The following is a 14,555-nucleotide window of genomic DNA, read 5'->3' on the forward strand; positions in this document are numbered from 1 at the left end:
GCTCAGGTCATGATCCCAGGGTTCTGGGATCGAGCCCTGCATCAGGCTTTCTGCTCAGCGGGGAGCCCGCTTACCCCTCTCTCTCTCTCTGCCTGCCTCTCTGCCTACTTGTGATCTCTGTCTGTCAAATAAATTTTTTAAAAGTGATTTATTATAGGTAGTTTGAAGGGAGAGAATAGTATAACAAATCCCCACCCGACTTCAACCCAAGCTCGGCTGCACCTGCCTGCTTCTCCCTCGACACAGTATTGTGTGTGTGTTTGGTTGGTTCTAGATCGTGTTCAAGCTGTGCTTCTCAAACGTTTTGTTTTCATGGGTTCAGAACCCTGGGATCATGACCAGAGCTGAAGGCAGATGCTTAACCAACTGAGCCACCCAGGTGTCCCTGATGTATATACTTTTAATGAATAATAACTATATTAAAAAATCAAGAAGAATGACATTCTACATTTTCACAATTCCCTTCAGTGGCTGGTGTGAGGCACACGGACTCTCAGTAAAAGCCAGCTAATTTTCGCACCTGCTTGTGCATCCAATGGTTACGTTATGTTGTTTGATGGCAATACGTAAAGGGAATCTGGCCCTGTACAGATTCCCTTGGAGAATGAAGGTATATTTTAAGTCTTTTGAGATATTTGTGGATATTGTTTTTTGATACTCTATTCACACTTGATAAACACTAGCTTTTGGATGTTAGTTGCAATGTGGACTCTGACTTTATATCAATAAACTTTCTGTACTTTTTTTTTTTTTACCTTAAACCCATTGTTCTCTCCTGGGCTCTGTGTCTTCCCTCATCCCTAATTTTGTTTGATTCATCACGCCTCCTTCATTTGGAAAACACAGGTCACTAAGTTATGTGGTTCTTCCAAATGCAGACATATTTTTATTATGCAATATCAACACATTACATTTGTTAATATCATCACTAGCTTTTCAGGATATCCCCACGTTCTGGACAGCTGGCAGAGCCTTTGTTCCCCCTAAATTCTAATTTTCACTTGAAAGCTCACGTTTTGTGATTGGCAACAGATTTGGTCCACTTTTTCACTTAAAGTGATACCTGATTTTGTTCATTTTGGGGAAGACGTCTGCCAAATACCCAGTAGGGTCGAACTGACCATAACTGAACGGACCCAACAGAGGATCTGTTCGTCGGTTTTCAAGGAGACGTGCTCCGTGGAAGCAGCAACCAGTTCAGCTGAAAATGTAAATCGTCCAAGTGCTTCTCCCCGAGACCATCACCCTCGGGTGCAGAGCAGAAGGTGCTCGCTGGGTGCGCGAACCGGAATGAAGGAAAGCTCGTTCCCCTGGAGCTGGAAGGCCAGCTGGGGGCTCGGGCACCTGCCACTCCCCGGCCCTTGGCGGACCCCACCTGGGAGGAAGGAGGAAGGTTTCCTCCGCCCCCAGCAACAGCCCAGCCAATGAGAAGTCGCTACACTTGGAGCTCCGGGTGTTGGCCAATGGAATTGTAGTTTACAGCAGCCTCCCAGCCCCGCCCCCTTCCTTCTGCAGACCAGCCGGGTCAGCTCTGCTCTGCTCCCCGGGCAGGAGCTGGGGCGCCGCCGGCCCCGCCCCTTCCAGCGGCGCTTCCCAACCAAACCCTTTTTGCTGGGAAGGGAACTGGCTCTTTTACTTTGAGGTCGGTTGCACTTTGCATTTTTTTTTAAGATTTTATTTATTAATTTGACAGACAGAGATTACAAGTAGGCACAGAGGCAGGCAGAGAGACAGAGAGGAGGAAGCAGGCTCCCTGCAGAGCAGAGAGCCCCAGGTGGGACTCGATCCCAGGACCCCGAGATCCTGACCTGAGCCGAAGACAGAGGCTTAACCCACTGAGCCACCCAGGCGCCCCTGCACTTTGCATTTTTATCACCTGGAATATGAAAACGATGTATTCTAGAAGGTCGGGATTTAGCAATATAGTTTCTATTGCTTCATATAGTACATTCTTTTTCTTTTTTTAAGATTTTATTTTTTAAAAGATTTTTAAAAATTTATTTATTTGACAGACAGAGAGATCACAAGTAGGCAGCGAGGCAAGCAGAGAGAGAGAGAGAGGAAGGAAGCAGGCTCCCTGCTGAGCAGAGAGTCCGATGCGGGGCTCGATCCCAGGACCCCGAGATAATGACCTGAACGGAAGGCAGAGGCTTAACCCACTGAGCCACCCAGGTGCCCCCTTTTTTTAGGATTTTATTTGTTTATTTGACAGAGAGAGAGCACAAGCCAGGGGAAGGGCAGAGGCAGAGGGAGAAGCAGGCTCCCCACTGAGTAGGGAGCCCTCCGCAGGGCTCGATCCCAGGACTCCAGGATCATGACCCCAGCCGAAGGCAGATGCCCAACAGACAGAGCGACCCGGGCACCCCGTACGTACATTCTCCAGTGAGACAAGCTCTCCAGAGTTTCTCATTATGACGGCGCGGTGCTGAAGAACACAGGGACTGCAACAGTTTGGTGCCACTGCCTTGAACTGGGCCAGAGCACCCCTATTTTACCCACTGTGGCTTCTGCACGTCCCCGCATAGACCTCAGGGAACCCCTCAGGGTCTGCGGACCTCACACTGAGAACCGTTGGTTTTAAGCAAATCTCAGACATTGTATCGTTCACCGGTAAATAACAAGTGTGGAGGGAGAAGGAGGATCCTGGCTGAGCAGGGAGCCCGATGCGGGGCTCGATTCCAGGACCCCGGGATCATGACCTGAGCCGAAGGCAGACGCTGAATGACTGAGCTCCCAAGTGTCCCTACAGTTGCTTTATTTGAATCAGGAAGTTTCGGCCACACGTTGTGTTTTGGGTTTTGTTTCTAAAAAGTTGACTCCAGCGTGCCTTCCTCCCTCTATTTTTATTCCACGTGTCTGTGGAAGAAATGGTATCACTGGAGCGGTGGCATTTTCAGCATCCTGATTCGGCTGATGCCAGCCTCCTGGCCTCAGTTTACTGTTTGGCCTGTGTTTCCTACAGACAGCTTAGACCTGGCGCAGGACCTCCTAGCCCTTCACTGCTGATGTCCTGGACCAGATCCTTCTCGGCGGTGGGGGCTGTCCTGGCACAGAGGACGTGTTCAGCAGCATCTCTGGACTTTCCTCGCGGGATGCCCGGAGCATCTTCTCCCACTGTCCATGTGGGACGAGGCACCCCCCAGCTGAGAACCGCTGCTCTCTAGAGGCTCAATTAGATTCTGGCTGGGTTTTATTTTGGCAGGAGTAAGTCAGAGGTGGTTCGGAGCGCTTCTCATCACATCTCCTCTGGAGGCACATAGTGACGGCTTGTCCCACTTTTAGTTTCTTGTACACTGGTCCGTGAGGTCAGGCGTGGGGCCTCCTAACCTGCCACCTTTCAAGGCCCCCCACCAGCCCTCCTAAAGTTTTCCCACCACTGATGGTCGCTGCCGGGTCAACTCTTTCATTGGAGATGGAGAGGGGCGATTTGTTTTCTAATTCAATCTGCTTCTGTCTTTATTAGCTGGAACACTTTTCTCAAGAAGAATTTTCCCTGATTAACTATTTGGTTACCCTGAAATACTGTCCTTACAGAATGAAGCTGGATAAGCGTCTCTTTTTCTCTCTTTATTTACTAACTTCCATAACAAAAGTGGCAAGAACAGTCTGGCCAGAGTCACCGAGTTCCCCTTCCTGGGCTCGGGTCACTTTATGTCCTCACCGGCAATCTGTGTCATGTTGTCTGCGCCCTGTCACTGGCATCTGTCACCCAGCGTTTCTGTTTGCAGGAATGGAACAGGTAAGGGAGGTCGCCTCAGTGTAGATTTAACTAGGGATGCTCTCCCTCCTGCTCTGTCATTTCCTCCCTGCCCCCCCTCCTCCCCCTCCCTTCCTGCCAGTGTTCATGGACTGTCCCGCGCACCACAGAGGTCCCGTGCACAGGAGGTTGCCTTAGTCACGAATGCCAGGTCCAGCTCCAAAGAGGCAGGAAAGTGTCCCGCCACCTTGGGGTTGACATTCTGCCAAGGAGAGACCATGAATGGACCATCACTAACTATGCAGTGAGTGGTTCCTGGACCACGAATGAGAGGGGGAGTGAGTGCTCAGTGGTGACCGCTGTTCGTCCACGGGCTGAGTGAAGGTGTGGCCAGAGTCTTTGGTGAAGACAGTGGGCTGGGCGTGCGGACCCCGTCGGTTGCGCACAGCCGCGGGCACCGGCTGACACACATGTCCTGGGCCTGTGAACACGGCGAGGGTCCCTGTGGTCTCCGCTCACAGGCCAGCAGGACAGGAAATGTGAAATCCAGACGCACCGTAAGTAAAGCGCCTTCATGGTGCGGCGGGAGCAGAGAAGGCGCTCCAGAGCACTCCCGGGACGGCTGCGGGGAGGGGAGGCCACCTAGGGCTTCAGGAGGTGGGTGCTGGGCAGGGGGCACCCCCTCAGGCGGAACCATGGACGGCTGAGCGTCTCCTTGGAGCAAGTCCCTCGTCATCCTCTGACTTGCCCACCGGCACAATGGGGGCCTGGTGGCTTCTAGTCTCTGGACTTTCCTTCTCTCCCCACTTGTCACAGGCAGACAACGGCCCCCAGTGTGGCCGGTGTGGCCACTCTGCAGCTGGGATTAGGGGTCCTGAGATGGGAGAAGCCTGGTCTCCCTGGCTGGTGGAATCAGAAGGATCCTTCCGGAGCAACAGGGAGGCGTGGGGTCAGAGTGAGGGAAACAGAGCCACCAGGGGCCAGGGAGCGTGGAGAGGAGGAGGCAGCAAGGGACCTGCTTTCCCCGGAGTCGCCACCAGGAACGCGGCCCCACCCATGCCGGGATCTTAGCCAGGGGAGCCCCGTGTCTGCCTTCTGCCCTCTGGAACCATAAGGTAATAAAGCTGTGTTGTTTTTAAGGCCCTAAGTCTTGGCCATTTGTGACAGCCGCTATTGGCAACTAGAACAAGCCCTCGCTTTGCTTACCCTCAAAATGGGGGCCACAGCCGTTCCTGCTGGTGGCCTCGCCCGGAGGACTCTGTCCGTGGTGCTCCCGGCTTGGCAGCGGCTCACCAGCGCCCTTCCCGCCCGGTCTCGTGTGGGATCCCGGCTCACGTCCGGTTCCTGACTCGCACCCGAGGGCTCCAGCCTCCCCCATAGTCCTCCTCATCCCTTAAGATGAGGTTACAGACGCGGGCGCCCGGCCTCCTGAGTGGCCATCCACCTGCTGGACGCTGGGGGCCCACGGCGTGGGGAGGCAGAGCCAGGGCCCCTGGCAGAAAACGCAAGGCTCGCCTGTGAGGAGAGGCACGGGCAGGACTCAGGGACGTTGAGCTGGCCGCTCGTCCGCTGTGTGACCCCAGGATCGCCCTCCCCTCCTGGTCAGCTTGGTTTCCTCTTGGGTAGCGTTGCGGCAAGATCCGCGGTCACTGATGCCCTTTATCCCGAAGTCCTGTCCTTCCAGATGAAGAACGGTTTCCTGGAGGGGGATCTAGAGGTGTCGGGGGAGACAGTTGGGGTGACGGGTTCTGCCGCCGTGGAGACACGGCCCCGCTTGCTGAGTACATGGGAGGACAAGGCCTGGGATCCAGGTCATGTGGCTTCTGCCACGCGCAGTCCACTGTTCAAGGGGGCGTGGCCGGTCACCTGCGCTTACCGGCTGCTCTGGGGCGAACGGGAACCCACGTTGGCCCAGAGCAAGCGCCAGTTTGCATTTATTTCTATTTTTTTGTTTGTTTATTTGAGCAGACTCCATGCCCAGCACAGAGCCCCACGCGGGGCTCGATCCCACGACCCTGAGATGGAGACCTGAGCCGAGATCAAGAGTCTGAGGCTCAAACCGGGCGTCGCTCCATGTATTTTTACAGTGATTTACATTTGTGTCTGATTATCCAGTGCACGTTCATTGTAGGGTGACATTCCACGGAAAATATAGAGGAATCAAAAGTGAAAACCACCGCAACGCCGTCGCGTGGGTAGAGCCACTGTCATATACACACACACGGGGTCCCATGTTCCGTGTTTCTGTCCTGTCAGGTTAGTGGCTGTTTGAGACTGTTTCAGGAAGCTGACTTGTTAATGTTAGCATCACCTGTGACCTTCAACATTCATGTCTTTTCTTCTGTCTTTTTAAACAAATTTTTTTAAGTGCCCTTTATGCCGGACACGGGGCTCGAACTCACAACCCTGAGATTCAGCTTTGTACGCTCTGCTGTCTTTTCTCCTTCTCACCTCTGTCGATCCCACTCCAGTTTTCAGATCCAAGCGTGTGCAGGTCACAGGACCGCAGAGAGCAGGGACGTCTGCGTCCTCCGCACGTGCGGGGACTGTCGCGTGTGGGAGCACCGTCGGCAGCCGCAGTCGGGCCGCTGGGCGCTGGGGCCGGACCCCACGGCAGGCCACACCAGGGCAGGCCCCAGGCTTCATCAGTCCCTCCCTGTGCAGAGAAGCCTGAACTTGCTGCGTCATGCTCAGGAGAGCCAGGCGAGGGCGGGGACATGCAGGTAGAAAGGACGGACACTGGGGTGGGGTGACAGTGGGGTGCACAGTGGGGCGCGTGGAAACTCCCCTGCGGTGAGCCTGACCACACACAGGCCTCTTGGGACGCTGCTGGAGACCAAAGAAGGTCAGGCACCTTGGGAACAAGAGGTGTCTGGGGACGAGGGGTGTCTGGGGCGAAGCTGTGGCCCCAGCCCAGCCACCCTGTGGCTTCAGTTAGTGTCCTCAGTCCTCTGAGTTTAGAAGTTTCGAGCCTTCGGTGGGTAGCTTGGCCAGTCCTAGGCCCTTCCTTCCCCTTTCCTAGGTCAGTAATGCATGAGGCCCGGCCCCTTGCTCTGCTGTGAGACCTTGGCCACCGGCCCCTTGCCCCACTGAGCCCGCTGCTGGGAGGGGCCTCTCTAACAGGGGCAGGACACACCGTGTTCCTCGTCTTTGCTGCGACAGATTGCGGTTTCCCAGAGTGGGTTTTCTGGAACCTGGGTCAGAGCCACAGCCGGGCCCCGCACAGGCTGCAGAGTCTGAGTGCGGGCACAGCGGCAGACCCCGTGAGCGCCCAGCGTCTTCCGGGGCACGTCCACTTTGAGCATCACCGCCAGGGTGGCCCCTCCAGCTGCCCTCAGGAACGATGTAGGAATGCACGTTCTCAGGCCTGGATGAGGGGCGCTGGGGGTGAGCCCGCCTGGGCCCGGATTCTGACTCCCGCCTCAGTCACAGGACTGGCGGCGGGATCCCTGGCTGAAGGCAGGGGCCCACAGCCGAGGCCGACCTCAGAAAACTCCTGAGGGGCTGGCTCAGGCCCCAGCACCGGGAGACCCCAGCTGGGTCGGTCTGGGCAGTGTCCGCACAACGGACTGTCAGCACGGCCTGGAACAGGGCACCCAGGGCGGTGGTCAGGGGTGCGCGTTCGCATGCCCGGATGCATGGCAAGGTCTGGAGTCCTTACTGGTTGTCACGCCTGGGGAGGGGGGACGACGGGCGTCGGAGGGGGGACGGGCCAGGATGCTGCTGAGGTGCTGTGGCACACGGGACGCCCCCCTCGCCCCCCAGACTGCATATCTCAGCCTGTCTCAGCCGAGCCTCCCCCAAACATCGCGTCACTGAGAAGTAAGCAGCTCTCCTGACCCACGCGCGCCCCTGGAGACCACGACAGAGGACCCCTGACCTTTCAGCGCAGCCTGCGACTGACTTGCTTTTGTATTTGCGCTTACGTCTCATCACTTGCCTGTGCTTCCCGAGGACGTGAATCTTCGTCTGTGTTCTCTTTTCTCATTGTTGTTTCCCTAGTGACGAGGTCCGGCACATAAGCCCACAGAAACCATTTGCCGAATGAACGAATGAATGAAGGAACGCATGATTAGGATGGGAGTTAGCGAGGGCCATATAGTCCCTGGCCGGTGGGCGGAGCGCGCGACCCTTATCTCCCGGATGTGCCTTTGAGCCCCCAAAGGGGGTGCGGTGCGGTGGGGGGTGGGGGGTGTAGCGATTCCTTAAAAATAGAATCTTTAAAGGGGAACCCTCCTACACTGTTGGTGGGAATGCAGGCTGGTGCAGCCACTCTGGAAAACAGCATGGAGGTTCCCCAAAGTGTTGAAAATAGAACCGCCCTATGACCCAGCAATTGCACTACTGGGTATTTACCCTAAAGATACCAACGTAGTGATCCAAAGGGGCACATGCACCCGAATGTTTATAGCAGCAATGTCCACAATAGCCAAACTGTGGAAAGAACCTAGATGTCCATCAACAGAGGAATGGATCAAGAAGATGTGGTATATATACACAATGGAATACTATGCAGCCATCAAAAGAAATGAAATCTTGCCATTTGCGACAACACGGATGGAACTAGAGCGTATCATGCTTAGCGAAATAAGTCAAGCAGAGAAAGACAACTATCATATGATCTCCCTGATATGAGGAAGTGGTGATGCAACATGGGGGGTTAAGTGGGTAGAAGAAGAATAAATGAAACAAGATGGGATTGGGAGGGAGACAAACCATAAGTGACTCTTAATCTCACAAAACAAACTGAGGGTTGCTGGGGGGAGGGGGGTTGGGAGAAGGGGGGTGGGGTTATGGACATTGGGGAGGGTATGTGCTTGGGTGAGTGCTGTGAAGTGTGTAAACCTGGTGATTCACAGACCTGTACCCCTGGGGATAAAAATATGTGTTTATAAAAAAAAATAAAAAAAAATAGAATCTTTAAAAACCAACAAAATTAAAATAAAATTGCACCTGTAATACAACTGCAGTTTGAGAAAATAAATGTATGTAAAATATTTAGGTTTTTTTTTTTTCTGTAAAAGCTGTTACATGACAGGCATTTGCATATTTCATGATACTCTTCCTTTTCCTCCCCTTGAACTGGAAGGAACATTCTGCCTTCCCCTCCCCCAAGCTCCCGGGGAGGGAGGGGGTCTGCTAGGCCAGCACGGCCTGGGAGGGCCGGCAAATGGGTGGGAAGAAGGGATGAACGCAGAGTGAAGCAAGTCCCCCTAATTTAATGCTGGGAAAGGAGCGGAGCCTGTCAGACGAGGAAGAGAGACCCGGGACCCCTTGGGGTTGGGGTTGGGGCTGACAGACTGCTGGGGGGTGGGAGGGACAGGGAGGAGCAGGCCAGCAGGTGACCAGAGACTGGGAACGGGACGGGAAGAAGTGCTTGGGCAGATTGCAAACTGGATTCCATTTGACTCTGAGGTTCTCCTGGGAAGATCTCAGCTGCTTTCGATTATTCTTGGAAAGTGATTTTCGAAACAGAACTGGGCTGGGACAGGGCAGCAGACCCGGGCTTTGGCAGGAAGGAAACGTCCGGTGACACTGCAGGGGCTGTGTTCAGGGCGGCGATGCCCTGTGAGGGTTTAAGCCGCTTCTTTATCTGCTGCTGGGCTTCCCACACTCCCTCATTATCAGTGTAATCCTTTTATAATAAAGAGAAACGTGCAGTGAAAGTTTTCTTTTCCCTTGAGCCACGAAGAGTGTGCAGCCGCTGGTCGCTGCCCGGGGCCTCTCTCCCCTCCTGCGGGTTGCGCGCCCGGGTGGGACAGGGGACAGGCCGGCGGCAGGCAGGTCCCCTCCTGACTGTGGCTCAGCCCCTCTTCCGTCTCCCACACGGCTCCCCCTGGCTGGGCTGGCCGGGGCGGCCTCAGCTCCCCAGAGCCCTTGGCAGGCACCCGACGGCACTTGGCGGGGGGCCCTCATCTTAGCTCTGCAGGCCTGGAAACGGCCCTGGCTCTGCCCTGTCTCTTCCTAAAATGGGGGTTCGGTGAATGGCTGTTCCCCTCTGACTCATGTACACGTACGCTCTGTCCGCTTCTCTGTTTTAATTTTAGATTTTCTCAAATTCCATCGCGACTCTCAGCTGAGGCTCCTTTGCCAGATCATAGGAGGAGTGGCTTTGGGCTGTCCCCCAGGATGACCAGTGGTTCTGCCTCACCCAGGACCGGGAGGGTTTGCGGGACATGGGCCTTCTTCATGCCGAGCCAGAAAGTCCTGACAAATCCAGCCGAGCTGGGCGCTGCCACCTCAGGTACCCAGAGATGTTCATGCCATTGTCTTCGTGCCCTGCAGCGTGTCACAGGGACGGGGGATGCCCCCTCCCTCCGGTACAGGTGTGCTCTCCCCACAGCGGGTGCAGAGCTGCCGCTTTGTTTCCTGGATCATGGCTGGGACCAGATTCAAACGCATGAACTTCCCTTCATCCCTGTGGGCCTAGAGGCGGTGACAAAATGTCAGAGTCAGACAAGGGGCCTCGGGGGAAATGGGGCAGCCATTCCGCCCGCCCTCCCACAGAGACGCAGCCCCAGGGAAAGGTCTCGGAGGGGCTGGGAGGGTCTCCCCCAGCGACGTCCCTGTGCAAGCAGGCCCACAGGCCGCTCTCCGGGCGTCCCATGAACGTGTTGCAGCTGCCCCCCGCCCCCCGGAACCCTGCACATGGGGAAGCCCCTCCAGGGGATGAGAAGGGTTTGGAGAGAAAGAGCCACGAGACACTCACAGGACGCGAGGCACAAGCTGACAGCTTCTAACTAGGTTAGCTGCTCGGAGAACTGCCACCCAGACGCTATTTTGGGCGTTTCGGAGGAACACTGGTGACCATGACTTACACTGGGTAGAGTGCCTATTTTGGGACCTGCGTTTTGCTGAAATATTTGCTGAGTATTTTTGTAAGGTACCTCACATCGGAAAAGATAAAGACAGTTACCACAGGAGGCTCCCAAGGAGGGCGTGGAGGGAGCCGGTGATCACAATGCGGGGGCCTCCTGTGGCAACAACGCTTTCAAGACCAGCTCTTCAGGGCCAGGGGGTCAGGAGCAGAGCAGAGCTGGCGCACGATCGGCATCAAACGGAGGCTGTGAGTTCGCTGCTCTGCTGGTTTCCCCATGGCTCCCACTGTCCCCAAAGAACGGAGTGGGGGGTAGAGCTCAGAAGTTCAGGGTCAGGGGGTCCTCGCTCCTCGCTGTTGGGAGAACACGGGCAGGCCTCGCTCCCTTCCAGCCCCCGGGGTCACTGTCCTGCATCCCCTCCAGGCACAGCTGGCGTCACCCTGCTTCTCAGAAAGAGTTGGCGTCAGAGCCTTGACGTCCACGGTGACCTTCTGACAGGGGCATCCCGGAGGGCATGGGGTCGACCCGAGTGACTTGGTCTGGGTTCTGCGTTCAATCACCTGCAGATCTTTCAAAGCCACTCGCTGTGCTCGGGGGTCGGGCCCCGGTGATTCAGCTTCCGACCTTCCTGTGCTTGGGAATCACCTGGAGGTTGTAGTTTCCCTAGTGGGCAGGTCTGGAGGAGGCCTGAGACGTTGCGTTGTGAACACGCTCCCAGGGCATGTGGCCGTGGGGGATACCACACTCCGGGAGCAGGATGCAGAGGGAGCCGCCGCTGTCTCGGACGGGCACCACCTCTGGTCCCGGGTAAGCCGAAGGCCGCCGGTTCTCCATCCACATAGGATGTGAGGGGACCACGTGCCGTGGCCAAGGCCTCTGCCAGCCCAGCCGTTCCCCAAGCGCAAGGATGTGTGGCCCCAGCTCAGGAGTCGGCTTGGACCGGCTCCCAAGGACGGGCTGTTGCATTTCTCTGGTCAGTCACAGCTGTGATTCAAAATTAATGTAAGAGCTTACAATTAAATTCCATTAAAAATGAAGGTGGTGAACACTAAGATTCATCCCTTCCTAATTAATACCTTTTCCTATCATCCGAGCTGGTGAGGCTCTTTGCTCTGGTGAGTCTGTGTGGCGGGCGTCCTGCCTACAGGTTTGCCTCTCGTCCCCGCTCTGCCTTCCATGACAGCCTGACGACAGCTTGGACCCAGCCGGGTGTGAGGACGACGCAGCCCCGCTGGCAGCTGTGACCGGCCGCGGCTTCGTTTCAGTGTCCGCACGTAAGAGCGCCGGGGGCAATTACGTAGATCACGGATGTGAGGGAGGAAACTTGCGACAGAGCAGATCGAACTTACCGCGAGTGTGGAAACCGAGCAGGCTTCAGTTCCACGAGCGTGGTTTGTGATGAGGGAGCAGGAGGCCGGCTGAGGACAGAGCAAGAGCTGGCACCTTGCACCCCCCCTTCATCCGCTCCCCTCCATATGTGGAGCATTCCTCAGGCACCCCTGACCGCCATAAAATGATAAATAGTTAACTTGCTGAGATCACAATCCTACAAGACAGGAGTCTCCCTTGGTTTGCAAATGTCCTTGAGATTACAACAAAGAAGTTACTTTACCAATAGCCCAATTTCCAGAGACACAGAACTCAGTTCCTCAAGCCCTAATGTCACCCTCCCCTCCATGAAAAACCGAAGGAGGTGGAGGTAGAAGGAAAAGTAAATAAAGTTAAATTTCTTCTAAACCTAAATCTCATTAACAGGGATGCTTGATAGCAGGAATGTAACATTCCACCAGGAGACTCTCAATTGTCTTTACTTGATAGTAACTAAGCCTTCAATATTCTGATAGTATTCTTTGCCCCAATAGCCCTTCTGAACACCCCTTTGTCCTCACCTACCCAACTCCTGCGTATATAACCAACCACCCCTCACAACCCGGGGCAGCAGCTCTTCCTGCACACAGGCCCTGTCCCCGTGCTTTAATAAACCACCATTTTGCACCAAAGATGTCTTAAGAATTCTTTCTTTAGTCGTCAGCTCCGAACCTCACCCCACTGAACCTGACTTAGGTTCTGGAACTTCATCAGTTTGTACGGGGTGAGAACCAGCTGGGCAGGGGATCACGGGTGGTACGGGACGACGGAACATTCTGGGGGGAAGGACTCGGGCTGCGACGCAGCTCCTTCGTGAAGCCTGGGATGCAGCTCCTTCGTGAAGCTGTGGGTGACTCGTGTCCACAGGCTGAATGGGGAGATAAGAGTTCGCGAAAAATCAACGAGACCGTTCTGCGAAGACCAGCCGGCTGTCTGGGATTCGCAGGAGAACACTGTATGATTTCTTATTCTTTGTAGATAGCGCAGCCCACGTCATTTCTATTAATCAGGTTAGAATGAACTTCTGCACGTGTGTGCTCATAGGTGGCTGTCTATAGCTACCCCCGCATGTAGTTATAAACATGCCCCCATCTCCCAGCGGAAAGCCAGGGTCCTCACCAGCGCACCACCGCGTGTGAGATACAGTTTCCCAAAATATTTTCCCAAGTTGCTGCGCAGGTGACAATACCTTGGAGCTCACAGTTAGAGAGAAGCTTTGAGAGGGCCAGAGTGCCTTCAGGTCTGGTCCCAAATTTCCGCTGAGGTGTGCAGAGTGCAGACAGAGCCTTTGCAGCGACACTCACTGTAGAGAGATGTACGTGTACGCACGTAGTGTGAGTGCACAGTCTGAGCACACACACACACACACGCACATACACACGCACGTACTTCGCACTGAGGGTTAGGAATCAATATACGAACAATGGGGAGGGGGCCTCACCCATCCCGCTGCACAGAGAGAGCCTGGAGGCTTCTAGGCTTCTGTGTGGAGGTCTGCAGTGCGGTTGTACACCAGAGTGCGGCAGTGAGTCTAAGAAGAACACGGGCTTTTTCCCTGGAAACATGGAGCTCACGTTTGTTTTCAGCAATTAGAAGACAGTTCGGTCGTGTCGTGATGATTAGGAAAAAAAACACTATTTGACAAAAAACCGTGATCTTCTGAATCTAAGATTTCAAAGTTAATCTGAAAGGGCAAACCTGTAGTAAAATTCAGGGAGATTGGGAGAGGAGGTACTTGAAGGAGGAACCTACGCCATTCGTCCCAAACCGTGACAGAGGCTTGTAGTGACCAGAACGCGGGGACCCAAGTCGCGGGAAAGGTGGGTCAGCGACGTTCACAGATAAAGTCAAGTCTTTACAGCAACGTAGCCCGTGATAAAAATGCAGTTCAAAAGCCATGGGGAGAAGAGAGGTTCTTCAAAAATTTCGCTGGGGTCATTGGTTCGTCACTGGGAACACGGCTCCCCTCACTGCGCACCTCGCTGACGGCGCAGACCACAGACTGTAGGAGCCAGCGTCTAACTGCGAATTACCGAACCCGACAAGCCGCAGCAGAAGGCTGGGTTTAAAGATTTTATTTACTTACTTGACAGAGAGCGAGCACGCACAAGCAGGGGGAGGCGGAGAGGGAGTGGGGGAAGCAGGCTCAGGCCTCAACCCCAGGACCCTGGATCATGACCCCAGCCAGAGGCAGACGCTTCACCGACTGAGCCCCCCACCGGTGCCCCAGGGCTGGGTTTTCATCAGCTTCAGGTCTGAGTGTTCTAAGCCTGGTGCCTTAAAGCCAAGACATTGAAAAAAAAATAAAGATAGATGTAGACAATTTAAAAATTAAAACCTCATTTATGACAGAGCTAACACAATAAAACTCAAATGAAAATAAAACAGTGGAATATATTTGTGATATGTACGACAGATTAAGAACAGAGACATAAAATATGAGAAAGCTTCAAAAATCCGTAAGACAAGTCAGATAGAGAAATGGGAAAGGGTATCACCAGTCAGCTTGATGAGGGAGCAGGAGGCTGGCTGAGGACAGAGCAAAAGCTGGCGCCTTACACCCCCTCTTCACCCGCTCCCCTCCGTCTGTGTAGCATCCCTCAGGCAGCCCTGACTGCGATGAACAATAAGCAAATAGTTAACTTGCAGAGCTCACAGTCCTGCTAGACAGG

At 54.6% G+C, this 14,555-nt stretch overlaps 1 long non-coding RNA gene across 1 annotated transcript; it reads right to left on the minus strand.

Moving 5' to 3' along the window:
• Positions 1–8,883: 8,883 nt before the first annotated feature.
• LOC131998964 (uncharacterized) lies at positions 8,884–13,413 on the minus strand. The gene is made up of 5 exons (XR_009398959.1): positions 13,325–13,413; positions 13,073–13,186; positions 11,592–12,751; positions 10,614–11,499; positions 8,884–10,123 (listed from the first exon to the last, which is right to left on the minus strand). It is a non-coding gene; the product is annotated as an uncharacterized LOC131998964 (long non-coding RNA).
• Positions 13,414–14,555: the final 1,142 nt, after the last annotated feature.

Source organism: Mustela nigripes, chromosome 13, assembly GCF_022355385.1.
Source record: "Mustela nigripes isolate SB6536 chromosome 13, MUSNIG.SB6536, whole genome shotgun sequence".
Classification (NCBI taxonomy): Eukaryota; Metazoa; Chordata; class Mammalia; order Carnivora; family Mustelidae; genus Mustela; species Mustela nigripes.